Source organism: Anastrepha ludens, chromosome 6 (assembly GCF_028408465.1).
Source record: "Anastrepha ludens isolate Willacy chromosome 6, idAnaLude1.1, whole genome shotgun sequence".
Lineage (NCBI taxonomy): Eukaryota > Metazoa > Arthropoda > Insecta > Diptera > Tephritidae > Anastrepha > Anastrepha ludens.
In genome coordinates, this window is record NC_071502.1 from 101136915 (window position 1) to 101153821 (window position 16907).

The window sequence follows — 16907 nt, forward strand, 5'->3', positions numbered from 1 at the left end:
TACGCAAAAATTTCTGCCACTTCTTCTTTATGTTGCGTAAGAAATGTAGGTATATAAGTGAAACAATTCGGCTATTACAACTGACTTTACAAATTATCTTAATTCTAAAAGCTAAGCCCACGTACTTCCAATGTGGTGCACATACGCACTCTAAAAGTTCTAATAATAAACAGAGACATCCCTAATGTTTGTATTATATCCATATGTTTAATTTCCCAATTGGACAACACGATCGCAATTAAATGCTCTTTGATTCCGCCCCTCTAAAATGTAGGCACGTGCTTTATTTGTTGGCATTACAAAAATTTGACCAAAGAGCTTAGGTGGCACTAGGAATGTATGCAACTCACCCCCACTCTCTACATCTCTTTGCTCTCTTTTAATTGACGAGCAGGTGGGACTAACACTTGCCGCCGTTGTCAGCAAAGGGTAATTTGTTTTCATTTCAATAAGTGACAGTTGGCGGGGAAATGATCTCTAAGTTTAGTTGAATGAACTGCAACTAGCGATTACTCGATGATTATGCTCCGACTTCATGCACATGTACAATACTCGTACTTGCACTAACATGCAGTACCAATTTACATTAGGATGACACCAATTTTTTTTTTTTTTGCATTTTTTTAAGGGAGTAAATTTATATAATATACATATATATATAACTATAAAAATATTTCTGTTTTTTGTTTTAATTTTTAACAGTTTTTTTTAATTTTAAGAGGTTTGCAGGATCTTTATAAAAAATAGTTGAAATGATTTATTTCTTAAATAAAGTATAAGGTATCACGTTTTGACATTCGTGAAGAGAAATTAAAAGAGAAAATTAAATAATATCGATAATTCACATTATTTATATTTTTTATATTTTTATTATTAGATTTTTAATATAGCAATAATATTATTCATATTTCTCAATTTCATATAATTCGCATTTCTCATTATTTCTATTATTTATGTACATTTTTCATATTTCTATAAATTATGTTTTTCATATTTTTATTATTTACATTTTTCATATTTCTATATTATTATTTATATTTTTCATAATTTCATTTTATTTATATTTTTATTATTTTCATTATTTACATTTTTAGTACTAATACTTAGTATTAGTAAAAATATTTACTTGGAAAGGAGCTACAGCTGATCTCCGGGAGCTCCTCTCAAAAAAGACGTTTTGCGGTGACCACTATATCTCTGAACTGTATCCTCTGAAATTAAAAAACCAAACAGATTTCGTTAAAGTAATGTTAAATCTAGTAATTAATCGAAGCAATAAGCAAAATCAACTTTTTTGGCAAAATGGCGATTTCTAAAAAAATCGATTTTTGACCAAAATTCCGGCCTTATATTGTTTATAAAAAAATATTTATCGGTGAGAAAAAATTTCGATTAATTTCTAAAGCATATATTTAAAAAGCTCGTTTTAAAATTTGAGACTAATCGGTTTAGCCTCTTTCGAGTCATGTTGGTCACCGACTTTAAAAAACACCATTTTGAGAAAAACGCTTATAAAGTTTGAAAATATAAAACGCCTTTTCAAATTTTCGTGTAATTCGAAAATATCACCGGAACGATATTTAATTTTCTGTGTGTATTCTTAAATATACATATGTACATTAAGGAAATCAAATAAAAAACAAATAGATTTTTTGAAAATTCTAACTGCTCCTCTAATTACCTCTTAAGACACAGGTAATTATAAAAAAAATTGTTTGGCCTTGAACAAATGTAGAGAAAACAGATTATCTCCAAAAGAAACGGGATAACATTTTTTTTTCGTTTGAGCCATCCTAATGTCCATTTGTGCATACATATATAAAATACTAAATGTTACCCGCTGCTCCGCTCCCAAAGTGTTTTTTATTTAGCATACCGCAATACATTTTTCGTTTAACTAAAATTTGCGTTATATCCCATAACAACGTGCATTCAATCCTTTTTATTTGATTCTATGTAAGCCTTTGATCTTGGCAAATCTCTGAGTATGCATTTAGATTTCTACTGTTTCTGCTACACTCACACTCATTAAAATCCATTTATTATGAACCACAAATTGCAAAATTTTAATAAAAATATCTCCGCAATTTTCTTTTTATAAATACATATACACTTTTAAGAAAATTAATTGCACTTTCATTTGTGCTGAACTGAGCACATCCATGTCCAATAGCGCATGGAATCGCAAAGTGTTGCACTTTTCTGGATGTCGATATGGAATATGCAAAACAAAACAATGAACTTTAACAAATCGGACTATTAATATGATTTCTATATTTCTTGCGTTCAGCACCTCGAATTCATTTTTTTTTTCAAACGAATTTCTTTTAAGGTATGTACTTAATAAACAATAAACAAATATTTAAAGTATGACCCAAATCGATACAAAAACCGATGTTTCGGATTAGTGCGACTCCAACGCCCCTAGAGGGTCCAAATCAACTCGCAATCCTCCCCAGCTGGAATTTTATTCTTGCATTATATTCCGGTGATTATATTTAAGATTTCAAAATTGTATAAAAAAATCGAAAAAATTAAATTTTCGAGCCGAATTGCACTTTTGATTACATATATGTAAGTACATACTCATATATGCAAATCAAACGGCACCCAATAAGCATACCCAAATATAGCGAATAAAGGTGCTGATCTAACTAAATTTTCAGTTCATATCAGAAATAAGTTAGGACTGAGTTCTCCATTTTTAATCTCCGAAAAATCTGCAGTTGCTTGGTATTCTGCATTAATTTGTTCTGCCTTTGCTATTTTAGTCTACGGAAATAATTTAACATCGAAAGCAATACGCTGTTTGCCTCACCGGAAAGAATTTATTTTGGTCCTGTGATTGCTACGGTTTTAGAATTTAATTTTCAAAATCAATTGTTTTTTTTAACTTAAAAACTTTTAACTTTCGTTTTAAATTGAAGACGGCCTCTCGTATTTCTAATTTCTTAAAACTAATTGCACTGAAAAAACCACAATTTCACTTAAATATCTTCACTAGAGATCGGATTCTTATGCAAGTGCATATTTTGTTTAACATCACATGAAGTTCGCACCTAGGTAGAAATTCATCATAACAAAATATTCAATTTGCATAAAAATCCGATCTCTAATCATCACTTATACATTTGCATGGATGTATCTACATGTACAACTGGTGCTTAGTTACGGCTTTTATCAAGTGTTTGTGCGCGCTTTTCCTCCTAATTGTGATGAGTATCTTGGTATTGTTGGTATTAGTTCGAATCTCCGAGCATGAACGATGAAATGATAGGAAAAGTTTTGCCTTTTGCAAAAATTATAAATCATCCGATAGGGATGATTCGTCACCTTGTATTTCAAAGCCACAGTATCGTACCACACACGAAATCAACTACATTGGTAATCACGCGCAAGTTCACACGCCTATCATAGCCGCATTTGCCGTATTTACGACCAAAAACCATCAAACATGACTAACGGCAAATTTACGAAATACTGTGATTCGAAATCCGGCGAAATTCCGACGCAAAGATGCTACATAAAATAAATATGTACTTCATTGAATTCAAATTTAAAATTTTACGTCGCAACTAACCAAAAATGTGAAGCATAACTTTAGGCAGTTACTCCGCCACTTCAAACGTATGTGTGCACACATCTACACAAAATAGTTTTCTACATATTCTGCTATGCGATCTGCGTATTCAGCGCACTCCAAACGGTTATATTTGCGTTATTTTGATGTTTAAATGCGTTAACTGTTTATGTATTTCTACATAATAACTTAAGCCGCTATTGCTCTTACAGGTGCGCATACATATGAACCAAGTAAAGCAAAATCTTAATAAGTATCCAGTATGCTCACTTCCTGTGAGAGAAGTTAACCATAACCATAGGAAAATCATTCTTGGTTTGCTTATGCCATCTGCTTCATTTAAATTACCAACAATAAAATCAAAATTAAATTAAATTGGGTTTAATGTTAGGTTCCGCTGAAGAGCGCCACCCATTCACAAAAGAAATACGATTTAGAGGTCGAAATGCAAAGTAAAAATAGGGAAACAATAGCTAAAAGTTTTGCTGGCCATTTAGTTTCGTGCCAGCTTCGCGAAGGCTAAGATTAAATGAACAGAAAAGTGATACTCGTATTTTGTAGCTTAAAAAAAAGATTAAGTTGATAATCTGATTTACATTTTTTTACTGAGTTGACTGTGCCAAATAAAATTAGCAAGCAAAAAGTATGACTTAATTTCATTTAAAAACTGTACATAAAAAATATCTGTATGTAAATGTGTGCAAAATCAACTGAAATAAGCGAAAAAGAGGTTTTTCCCATTGTGATGTCTCACTGTCAAACGAAGTTTCCTGTGTTTTGTAGACGCTTCCGAAAGCTTCCCATTTTTGTATTTTATTGTATTTTAAAAGTATGCAACAACTCAACTCATGCAAAGAAATATGTTTCTTTTTTTCAAGATTAAATAACTCAAGTAATTGCCGTGCGTTGGGTTGGGTAAAGTGGGGGATTATGAACAAAATGATTTATGATTCTTATGTTTCTCCATGAAAACTAAACGAGTGGAATTTTTAATAAGTTATATGATGTAATTCCTAGCAGAGTAGAGTGGTTCCAGTATATTAAAAATTATGAACTCAAATTGTTTTCAATAAATACTTGATCAAGGTATATTAAAGGCAAATACAATACAGGAAAATAAAGAATTAAGCTGACCAGTAAACTCTACAGGCACAAGTAAGAGGTGACCCATTAAAGGTGACTATTTTAAATTTAGCAAAAAAAATGTTGTAGACCAACGAACCTTTTTGTTTGACATCTGCTTTGTATAAATATTGAAACTTAAAGACTTAAGCTATGCATATTTAGCATAGTATAGCACGACATTAGTTCTGTTACATAACGAATCTGCATAATAAGCTTCGCGTTTAGCTGATTAAACGGTACATAACTGAATATGACATGAAATAGAAGTCAATTGAATTTTCACCTGACGCGCATGAGTGAATGTTCTCCTCAATCAGTAATGCCGCCGTTGTGTACGACTTTATTAAGATTAGATTTGTAATTATGAATTATGATTTAAAAAGGCGCTATGCGCAATGTGAAGTACAATTAAATCTTAATTTCACTGAGCAACTTTCTCATGCCATGTAATGCTATGTTTGCATAAGCGAAGTATGGGGATTTGCGCGGACGCACAACGCATAGAAGATATTGAAAATTTCCCACTGTGATATTTGGTGTCCAAACAGAATCTATAGGTGCCGCTGGCCAGTTTTCTAAACATCTTCCCACCGAAAGTGTATACAAACACTCTATGACCAGAGATATGTCTGAAAAAAAAAACTCTCGCAACGTGCAGATAGTCAGTTTGAGCAACAGCCAGACTGCACTCCAAGCTTTGTTGTTATCCTTTTAAGTCAAGCCCTTAATAGTTCTGGAGTGTACAGAGAAATCAAATTTATGAAGGGCGTGCAATCGCGTTCAGCTTATATGACGGCCGGAGAACAAGGACATATCCGAGAACGAGGTAGCTGATGCATTGAAGAGAAGGGCTGCGATCCAAAATCCAACAAGACCTGAGTATTTCCTGGCAATTGGACACAATCAAGGAAGAGTTCAGAGGTGAAAGCTAAGGCTACGGGACTCAAACACCAAATCGTGAGGTTACGCCGAGCAAATTGCGTACAGAGGGGGTATAATCAGAAAAGATTTAAACATCTCATCATCATCATCATCATTGTTGGCTGGACAACCCTGGCCGGGTCTTCGATTTCTGTATCATATGTATCCAATTGTCTCGATTTCGTGCCTGTGTCCTCCATTCCCGAAATCCCAATAAGCCTGCGTCTTCCTTTACATGGTCAATCCATCTAAGCGGCGGGCGGCCCCTTCTTCCTGTGGCGTTTACCGAAGAGTATTTGTTGAGGTGGGTAATCCGTGTTAGCTCGCAATGTGTGACCTAACCATCTCAATCTGTTGATCATGATAGTGGTTATCACAGATGGGTGCACATATAGTTTTTCGAGTTTATGATTGTAGCATTTCCGCCACTCGCCTTTATCGCATATCGCGCCAAAAATTTTTCGCAGAACTCTGCTCTCGAAAATCAACAGCTTAAGCTTATCTGAATTTCTAAGTGTCCACGCTTCAGTACCGTATAGCAAGATGGAAATTATAATTGAGCGATAAGAGGCGACTCTTTAGGTGGTGACACAGCGAGAAATAGCAGCGGTTGGCCATAAGGATTCTGTGGCCGATTTCTGCAGAAATTTTGTTGTCATGATTAATGATTACTCCAACATATTTAAATCTCTTCACTACTTCAAAACCATAGTCACCGATTATTAGTATTTGACCCACATTGTGTCTGACAGAGCCCGATGTAGTTGAAACTAGCGCTTTAGTTTTGACTTTTTTTATTTCTAAACCCATACATTTTGATGCTCTCTCTTTACTTGCGAAGGCTACTTTCAAACTCGGCAGCGAGTTTATGTTTACGGCAGAGCCCCTGATAAAAATTTCAAGGGCAATATTAAAGAGGAGATATGAGAGCCTATCCCCTGGCCGAAGACCGTTCAAGGTGGCGAACTCTCCCGACGGATTGTTCTGAACTCTTACTACGTTCCTTACATTTGGCATGGTCGAGCGTGTTAAACGTGTTAACTTATCGGGAATACCGAATTCTGCCATCGCTAAGAAGAGTTGGCTCTTAATTATGCTGTCGTAAGCTGCTTTGAAAGATGCTGCTATGAAAAGATGTTACGTCGTCATGACGTATTCGCGAGACTTTTCTAAAATCTGTCTTAGTACGAAAATTTGGACCCTAAACACAAATTGAGAATACTCACAAGCATTGCACTCGCTGGTCATTGCAGACTGTCCATTCATCTTCACAGTCTAACGATTCCTGTTGATTTTGCGTTCTGTTCCCAAAAACACCGTCACACTTGCTCCTGGAATGCAGTGCCATATCGAGAAAAATAACTAAACACGCGGTCGATATGGCCGGAAGGGAGGGCACACACGCTCAGCGCAAGTCAGTACCACATTGGGTCTATAGAAATAAGTGTGTCTGGATGAGATATTGTGAAGTGCAGCGAGTACACAAGATCTTAAGGTCGAAGTGATAACCTCTATCCATATATCTATCTTTGTATGTATAAGTATGTATGTACTTGTATATGCTAAAATGATGAGTGTTTGGTGAAGATAGTTCGAAAATTTCAGGTTTTTTCAAAGAAGAGGTACATGCGTACAAAAGTTGAGCGGGCTCGATGTCGAAATGCCAATGAACTGAAATTAAAAAAACAAAAAACAAAAAGTGAATAAGACCATTTATCGGATATTGTTTTCCTCACTTAACCTTCGCGTCTACACTCTTTATTGCATCGGTATGTGCGTTAAGAGTACCAGAATTTTTCATACAAACATCGCCTTTTATTATTTTAAATTTCAAAATGGGCAGTCCTCATGGGACACGCCATAGATGTATGATTTCTGAGTACCGCTAACACACAGAGGTGGAGCTACATACTCGTGCATACAAAAATTGTTGTATCAATCAATCAAATCAAAAACAAAACAAAACATAGCAGGAAGTGTTTTTGAGCTAATCGCCTACAGCTTCACCGCTTAATTGTACTTAAATTATGATATTATTCTTTAATTGTTCAAAACTACATAAGGTATGTTAATAGCACAGCACTTGGGTGTGTAGATCACTGTCATTGCTTCAAGTGTTGTGTAGATATATTGCATAATTATTGCTGTTATGTTTTTTTATGTGAAAGGAAAGACTTTCAAAAATCTTAAATCATCACTTAAATATAAATGTATATTAATATATGCATTTTTCATACACACGGGAAAAACATTTCGTAAATTGATTATTTAAAGAGATTATTAATTTTCAAAACAAAAAAAGTTTAACGATAAGTAAAGAATACTATATGGGCTTTATGGGTGTACTTGAACCAAATTTTACTGAGTCGATCTAGAACGATAGAATTTCTATTTAAACTAACTTCCAATTAGACTATGTCAAAATACACGATGTTGGCTCATTTATAGTAGAAATAAGACTGTATAAGAGTATTTATTCACATATACAAGTACATACATATATGTAAATATATAAATATATAGGTGAAATGGTTGAAACGCCAGTCTGGTACTTCTCAAGTAGCACTGTAGCGCCGTTTTGATAATATATATCTATATATATATTCAAGGGGAAGTCCAAAATAAACAAGATTGGCGTCATAAAAATGTTTTTGATGGCACCATCTTTTAATGAGTTAGTGCGTTGCAAGTTACATCCCTAGCTGACTTCCAGTGAAAGATTGGTAACATTCGGTTCAGTGAAAGCGAAGTTTTTGCGTCTAAAGTGTCTGTATGTTTGTGTCATCGGTACAAAAATGAGTTTCGAACAAAAAGCTAATACCACATTTTGTTTTAAAATCGATAAAACGTTTACCGAAATATTTGAATTGATGAAAAAAGTTTATAGCGATGAAGTCTATCTCGTGCCAGAGTTCATGGGTGGTTTACACGTTTCAGAGATAGTTGTGAAGACATAAATGACAATGAACATACCATACATGGGACCGCTCAAAATCAGTAATCACCGAAAACTCCATCGAAATTTTTCGTAAATTTATCAAAAATGAACCGAAATCATAGTTGAAATTCATGGAATCGGAGTTGAATATCTCCAAAACATCGACTTATCGCATTTTAACCGATCATTTGGGCTTACGAAAGGTCTGTACACGTTTCATTCCGCACAAGTTAATTGAGGATCAAAAATTGCTCAGAATTCGACATTCGAAAGACCTCATTAAAGAGGCGAGAAAATACGAGAACTTCTTCTACAACATTGTAACAGGTGATGAAATGTGGTGTTTCCAACATGAACCTGAAACTAAGCGTCAAAGTGCCGAATGGAAGGCCCCAGACGAGCCACCTCCCAAAAATTCGCTTTTAGATCGCGCAAAACAGCGTATCGGGGCCAGAGGCGACTATTTTGATGTCGTTTCTATTTTAGCTCAGTCTTGTTAATTTTGGCCTTCACCTTGTATATATTACAAATACATATGTGATGATGTATGCAGCCGTTAAAAGATACTTACGAACAATAAAAAAGTTATCTTCATTTGAGACTTTTTTCAATAAAATCACTTAAATATTTTACATATTAGCTCTTATTTTATAAATTTAAAATGTTTTCAATCTGTATCAGCCTTTTTATCTAAGAAAAGCACGCGTTTGCTTACATCATGTACAAAAGTTAATATAAAAATAAATATAAACTTCCTTTGGGAAAAATATTGAAGAAAGGAGCAAAATAATGTTCAAGCCATAAAAAATGCTTAGGCACTGTCTCACAGCGCCTTTGCATTGACATTATAAACCTCTACCACGTTCAACAGGAATGGATTTCCATGCTGCCTTGTCCTTTCAAATAAAATAAAATAAATAATTGGCGTGTACACTTCTGTTAGGTGTTTAGCCGAGCTCCTCATCACAGGACGGCCGCCTTTTCAAATAACTGATCCAAGTTAGTGGTATTCTGCGTACTGAGTGCATTGTTTACGTCGTTCCAAAAATGTTATATTGGATTTAACCCCTTACCGTGCCATTTAGTTCGACGAAACTCGGGCCCAAGTGTTACGCGTCAACGCGTGATAAACAGATCAGAATAATATAAACTACTTTGTTATGATGGAGACTAACTCTGATGCCGTACAGATAGAAACTAACATTCAATCACGACCCAGGCTCGAAATGTTTATGTTTGATCCGACTATCGACCTTGGCTCGTGATATTTACGTTTGGCCCGATGATCTATTCACGAGCCTGGGTCGTCATATTCATGTTTAGACCAAATTTTCATCACGAGTCAGACCCGTTAAAGCACGGCAAGGGGTTAATTCGGCACTCGATGATGCCCAATCCAGAACAGTGATCAAATTGTCTTCGAAAAACTTGTTTGCCACGCAGAACGTGTGCTTCGTATCATTGTGTTTCTGAAATTTCCAAATCACCGGTAAATTCTCTTCGGCTAAGGTTGAAGTTTCTAAAATATCAAGTGTCGCATTCATATTACCTTCAATGCGATGAATTGTCAAGTTTCGTACAAGTATTATAAAAAGTCGTCAAATTTTTATCAGAATTAAAAAAAAATGGGAAAGTAGACTTATAGCCCATTCAATTTTAGTACAATAAAGTGCAAGTTTGAAGTGGATACAAATTCTCGTGGATTTTTGATCATTTTTTCGCCTGTTGGTGTTACTTATTTCCTCCTATAATAATGCACATTTGTTTTTTTTTTAACATATTATATGTACAGATTTGAAGAGTTTGCAAGATATGAGGCAACTTTATTTTACTTGCCGTAGCTACTACAATATTATTTCGTACCTATACGATTTCTTCTCAAATTCATATTTCAAACTCATCAATCTTTTAACGCTTACACCCTGTTTGTTTAATCCAGCTCCTCCTCCTATTTGTGGTGCGCAACTTGATATTTCCAACAAATGGAGGTACCTACAATTTTAAGCCGCCTCCGAATGGCAGGTGGTTTTTTATAAGAAGCTTTTTCATGGCAGAAATACATTCAGAAGTTTATCATTGCCTGCCGAGAGGCGACTGCTATTAGAAAACATTTTTTGTGCTTTCTGGTGTTTCATGCCCGAAGACTCGAACCTGTGAACTTTATGGTAGTCATGCACCAACCCATTCGGATACGGTGGTCGCATGGAATATATACTTGTTTGAAAAGTGGCGCAATGTACAGGGTTCGGCACTCGAAGTGTAACCAACTTCAGACCGCTCGCGCAGCACGGCATCAGCTGTCTGTTAGATAACTAAATGACAGTTCAGAGTATTGTTTACAAGCGCGCGGCAGCATTTTGCCGAGAGTAAACGCGAAGAAAGAAAATTAGTAATGGATTTCAAACGTAATAGTGTTATTGCATTATATTTGAATATTAAATAAAGTTTTGGTTTATTGCAACATTACTCGTTTCAATGATACTGGTAGCATCGCGAAACGTCATGGAGGTGGTTATCAAAGGACTGCAACGTCACGTGAAATGGTTCAAAAGTGAGGAAGCGACTTGAGCGAAATCCCCGACGAAGTGCCAATCGTAGCATCCGCCGCATACTGAAAAATTATCTCAAAGTCAAGCCTTACAAGATCCAAAAGGTGCATGATCTCACACCAAAGCAGCAACGAGTCAGACTTGAGAGAGCGAAGGAATTGCTGCGCTTGGCCGAAAGCGGTCAATTTCCGAACATTGAGTTTTCTGACGAGAAAATCTTTCAAATTGAGCGATTCGTGAACTCCCGAAACGACAGGGTTTATTTGACCGACCATTCATACCAGAATTTGAGTCATCGATTGGTCACCAGGAGTCAGCACCCACCACAGGTCATTGTTTCGGCCGCTGTAACTGCAGATGGGCGCTCTTCAATCGCTTTCATCGAGCCTGGCGTCAAGGTAAACGCGAAATATTATCGGGGAATATTCTGGAGGTTGCTTTGAAGCCGTGGGCAGACAAACATTTCGGTGGCAGACCAGGAACGTTTCAACAGGACTCGGCATCGTCCCACAAAGCTCGATCGAACCAAGAATGGCTAAAAAACAACGTTCCGAACTTCATAACGTCCACACAATGACTCTCAAATTCAGCAGACGCGAATCCGATGGATTATTTTCTTTGGGCCATTTTGGAGAGTAAGGTCAGAACTAAAAGATTCACCAATCTCGAGGTGCTGAAAAAAGCCAAGGTCCGCGAGTGGGCCGAAATACCTGCAAGTCTCATTCGAGCAACTTGCGATTCGTTTCTGGACCTTCTCAAGGCTATAGTCAAAGCAAAAGGTGGTCATATCGAGTAAAAGTAAATTGATTCTTAATTTTGTATTATTTTCACACATTTTTTAGTTTGAATTGAATAAAAGTAAATTTCCAAACTAAATTTATGGCCTTTTTAATTGGCTACACTTCGAGTGCCAGACCCTGTACATAAGAAAGTGCATTCGTACTTTATATAACTTAATGGTTTTTTATTATTAATTTTTATTATTAACTTTTATATTTAATTTTTATTATTAATTTTTTATTTTTAATTTTATATAAACACAGAAAGTGGCCTTTATTAATTGGCGCGGCTGGTATGAACTGAAATTAGCACCATTTTCTCGATTTTTATCATTTTTTGAGTTATGACATTCTTCCAACAAACGCGCGTTACTACATTATATTTATGCATTAAAAGTGTTTGAAAAAAAATATTTTTTATATAAAATCTCTTAATAAGTACAAAGAAGCTTCTGAGGAATTATTTGCGTGGTACAAAAATACAAAAAACGTAAATTCTATTTAACTAATAAATCAGTATTTGGGTTTTCGTTTGTAACGATGTAGATTAATGTTCTTTTTTCGGCGATCTTTGGTAGCTAGAGACATTTATTAATGTTAACGGCAAAAAAATATACAGACATATATACATACTAAATTTAAACAAAGATACGTCTACTCATAGAAGCCATTGTCTCAAGAATCTAGATGCATGTACTTAACTGTTAAGATACACAAACCTACAAACAAACATAGCGCTTGCATTTATAGTATGTAAGTATGAATTTGGCCAAATAAATTTGAACGAAAAGAAGTTAAGTCGTTTTTAAGTATTTTGACCACATGCGAACATGGGAAAAAATACACAATAACCGCAGAGATAATTAATTAAATCAGTTTTTTTTTTTGCAAAGAAAATTTGTTACCAACTTTACGAGCGTTGAAAAGCAAAATTGCTTCCCTCACCAATTCGTTAGCTTGAGCTGTGCTCCCTTAATTTGTTGCTGTTGCTGTTGCTGTGGATCTTACAGTTGCTGCTGCTGTTGCTTTTGCTAGCGTGCTTAATTGCCAAAAATTATTTATTATTTAATAACATATTTGACCGTGATACATAACTTACAATACATACACATATACATAAGTGCATATATGCCTGTTGTATACAAATGTACACATAAATGGTGGCTGAGTTTGAGCGCGCAGCTTGACTTCAGTGCTTTTCTACTTACTCGTCCGCATACATTTTTCTTAAATTCGCGTAAAATTTGAGAAATTCAAACGCTTGCACCTTTTAGATTTTATACAAGTATATTGTGCATACATACATACATATTTATCTATGTACGATTGCATGTATCTACTTAACATTGTTTCACCGCAAATCCGCATTGTGAGTCTCCACAATGCGTAGCGACTCTCCGAAGCTCTGTTACAAAAGATAGCAACATTTCCGTTTGGTGGCATTTATACGTTTGCTTGTTTGTCGTTTACATGCACATAGTTAAAGCCACGAAACCGGTTCTTAAGCCGCCACAATCAATAAGAAACACTCAAAAAGTACGCTAAGCAGAAAAGTTAAGGAGCTGCACAATTGGCCACTTGTTCGCTGAAGATACATCGTATAATTTTGTGCTCAGAAGGTCTATTGCTGATAGCCCTACGGAATCAAGATAGATACGGGTATATAAATATGCATATATGGTATATATGTACATATATTGAATAATGACAGCTCATCCGTCTGTGTTGATGGGGGCGACGATCGGAGTAAAAATCTAGATAACTCAATACACAGCTCTTTCTGTGTATAAGGTGGCGCAAAATTAATCATCCAATTTGGTTTTTGAGTAACTTTTTATTAAATAAAAAAAATATTATGAATGAAGAATCTTCATTTCGACCTTTACATCGCTTATATGTTTGTACCCCGCAGCTGTGTAGTTCACAAGTGTCAAATATGATTGAAGTACGACGCCATTTGCATAAATTTGAAATCTTCCGATACGGTGATTAATTTTGCGCCACCTTGTACATATGTATCCACATAAAAAAAATCGGCAAAATCGTTTAAGAAATCTCATTTACACGCTTATTAGGTGACATTTAAATGTTCCTCATCTAGCATTCAATAAATTTTAACTCTTTCCCGCGCACTGAAAAAAATCGCTAAAAATTAAACACAAAGATTTTTTTATTTCATTTATTCGAGACATTTAATGAAGAAAATGTAAAAAAAAATGTTTATCCTTGCAGGATTTTGTACAAGGATGTGGTACGATTTTTATACCATCGCGCATGGAGTGCGAGGATTATTTATGAAACTCATTGAAACAAGTTTTTGGTTTGCTGAGGCAAAATGGCACATTACAACTTGAGCACATCCACTGAGTCCTTCTTTGGTGGCTTGTCGTGCTGCAGTACGCACATCTACGTAAGGTTGTTCTGACTGGTTGGTGAGATGACGAGGATCGTAGGCTTGGATCTACATACGGTTTATTTTTCTTTATGCGGACTCTAGCTTGCTTTTTATTTTTGGTTCCAAGAGTAAGTGGTGAGGCTGAACTGCATAGTATTGAAATCAAATCAAGTTTGAAGTCCTTAAGGGATAAGTGGTACCCTATGCTTTTAGAAATAGGTAATAAAAGAATTCACGACTGCAATATCAAGAAAGTGAAAAAAAATATTCGGTGTCACCACTTGCGGCTTTTTCTGTTCAGCTCGTAGTACTTCTTTAGCTGATCTAACTTGTCAACGTTATTCATGTGCATATTATAGTCGTGTATTATATCAGGCTTTTCGATTTCTTTGACAGAACCATCGCTTTGGCGTTGTTGTACCTTTACAAATTTACTCGGATCATGAATTTACTCAGAATCACTAATTTGCTTATCATAGTCGCCCCGTTTTAATTGCTTACCAGGTCTAATATCGGTAGGAAGAAATTTTCGATTGGTTCGCACTGTTCCGCATCCATTTATCAACTGCTTTTTCAGTTCAAGAATCAAGTTGAACGAAGTGAAAAAGTTATCGAAAAACACTTTATGGTGTTTCCCCCCAAAATCAGTAGTTAAGCCGAGAACGACCCGTTTTTTTTCGACTAGATCTCCTTTTTTACCCGTATATATAGGACTATGAATAAGTTCGTGCGGTTTTTTTCGAAATTTGAAACTTTATTGACGTAAAATGGTTACAAATTTAATATTCAAAATATTGTCCATCGCTTACTACTACTTTTTCCCATCTTTCTGGCAATTCACGGATTCCCTTTGTGAAAAATTCGGTCGGTTTTGCCGCAATCCACGAATCGATCCATTTTTTGACTTCATCGTAATTACGGAAGTGCTGGTCAGCCAGGCCATGTTGCATCGATCGGAAGAGATAGTAATCGGATGGCGCAAGGTCTGGACTATACGGCGGGTGGGGTAGGACATCCCATTTGAGCGTTTCTAAGTATGTTTTGACCACTTGTGCAACATGTGGCCGAGCATTGTCATGTTGCAAAATAACTTTGTCGTGTCTATCGGCGTATTGCGGCCGTTTTTCTCGCAGTGCTCGGCTCAAACGCATCAATTGTCGTCGGTAGACATCCCCCGTAATCGTTTCATTCGGTTTCAGTAGCTCATAATACACAACACCCAGCTGGTCCCACCAGATACACAGCATAACCTTCAGGCCATGAATATTCTGCGCCGACGTCGATGTTGAAGCATGGCCAGGGTATCCATACGTTGCCCGACGTTTTGGATTGTCGTAATGGACCCACTTTTCATCGCCAGTCACAATTCGATGCAAAAAACCCTTTCTTTTGTGCCGTTGAAGCAGTTGTTCGCATGCCATAAAACGGCGTTCAACGTCTCTTGGCTTCAATTCATACGGCACCCAATGGCCTACCTTTCGGATCATTCCCATGGCTTTTAAACGTTTGGAAATGGTTGATTGATCAACTCCCAAAGTTTTTGCAACCTCTTCTTGCGTTTGAGCCGGATCTTGAACGAGCAATTCCTCCAATTCGGTATCCATGAACTTTGGCGGCGCACCCTCGCGTTCTTCGTCTTCCAAGCCAAAATCACCACTTTTAAAGCGTGCAAACCACTTCTGGCACGTTCGCTCAGATAGAGCATGCTCACCATAAACTTCCACCAAGATACGATGACTTTCGGCTGCTTTTTTCTTCATATTAAAATAATGAAGAAGAATTCCCCGCAAAAACACATTATTTGGCACGAAATTCGACATTTTCAAGTGTGGTAAAAATATTGTTGTTTACGCTTCAAATAAAAAACTTATACTGACGTTTGTGCCTTACGACAGTAGCTCTCCAATGAATGTTTGGAAATGTGGATCGATGGAATAATAATCAAGTTACGCCATCTGTTGTAAAACCGCACGAACTTATTCATAGTCCTATGAGTAATTAATTCATTAACACTTTATTTTATTTATATTGTAGGAAACCAATGCTGTTCGTGCTTTTATTTACAAAATATGGTAAATTCTGAGTAACACTTTAATACTTCAATATTCTACTCATTTTGCGCGTAAAAAACATATATATTTATCTCTTTCAAACACTTGTTATATTTTTTTTTTTAGAAAATATAAGCTTAAATTTGCCTGTATAAATGGTAAAAGAATTATACCAATGTGCATAAAATGCAGGAAAAACATATAAATAAGTGGTATAAATTTTATACCAGCGCCCCGGAAAGAGTTAAGCAAACCACGCTGGTGTGGGCGTTTTAAGAGGAGACGAACGAAAATGATGCGAAGGTCAGCATAGGGGCGATATGTCACAGAAGCATCAAAGCAATTAATTTTAAATCATTTATTTTTTTATAAAATTTAAATTTTAATAGTTAATGAATGATATTTTTAGGTCTTTGATTTTGCTTTCAAATCTCGTACATAATTTTTTAAGCTTATGTGAGAAACTACATAGAAAAGTATATATATATATTTTTTTTATAATTTTACTTGTAAGATATTAATTTATAAATTAATGATTGACTATTCACTGTCAAATTTTCATGAGATCA